The sequence below is a fragment of the Penaeus monodon genome, chromosome 31 (genome assembly GCF_015228065.2).
Source record: "Penaeus monodon isolate SGIC_2016 chromosome 31, NSTDA_Pmon_1, whole genome shotgun sequence".
Taxonomy (NCBI): domain Eukaryota; kingdom Metazoa; phylum Arthropoda; class Malacostraca; order Decapoda; family Penaeidae; genus Penaeus; species Penaeus monodon.
In genome coordinates this window covers 12,097,832-12,098,805 of record NC_051416.1, presented here as the reverse complement: position 1 = coordinate 12,098,805, position 974 = coordinate 12,097,832, and positions in this window count along the sequence as shown.

Here is a 974-nt window from a genome sequence, read left to right as displayed (position 1 = left end):
TCTCTTGCATCAAACCCCTTGACACAGACTCTATTTCACTGCAAATTGGCGACACGCAAATTTCGACCATATCAACATGGCGATAATCACTTTTATGCCCCCAGCTAGACATCAGACGAGCGGCCCGATAGAGTCAAAAGGAACGAAATCTAACCAGATGTCTACAAGGTTCATAAACAAACGCTTGGCCTGCGTCCTTATCAGCCTTAGTGCATTAGTGTTAAGAAGGCCGACGTATGCTGTGGGTTTTACAGGCTCTTGGAAAGATGAAAAGGAGTGGGGGGTGGGGGTGAGGCAGGGGGGGAAGGGGGGGAGGTAAGGGGAAGGAGTGGCGGTGAGGAAAGGGGGGGGAGGTAATTGGAGGCAAGGGGAGGGGAGTGGGGGATGAGGAAAGGGAGGGGGTGGGGTGAATAAAGGTAGGGAATGGGGGTGAGGAAAGGGGGGATTGGAGGATGAGGAAAAGAACGGAGTGGGGGTGAGGAAAGGGGGAGTGGGGTGAGGAAAGGGAGGGAGTGGGGAGTGAGGAAAGAGTGGGAGTGGGGAGTGAGGAAAGGGGGAGTGGGGTGAGGAAAGGGAGGGAGTGGGGAGTGAGGAAAGAGTGGGAGTGGGGAGTGAGGAAAGGGGGAGTGGGAGTGAGGAAAGGGAGGGGGGATAGGGTAATGGGCGGGAGCGGTGGTGGCGGTTGGGGCAAGAGGTGGAAAGGGGGAGGGGGTATGGCTTAAGAGTGATGTTGATATTGGGGCTGGAAGTGAGGGTGGGGTGAGAGGGGGGGGTTATGGGAAGAGGCTGTGGGGGGAAGACGTTGAGAGGAGTGTGGATTAGGGGTGATGTCGGGGTTGCAGGTGGGAATAGAGGTAAAGGGTAGGGGCAGGGGGGTATGGGTAGGGGTAGGGGCAAGGGGTAGGGGCAGGGGCAAGGGGTAGGGGTAGGGGGTAGGGGTAAGGAGTGGGGGCGAGGGCAAAGGGTAGGGCGTA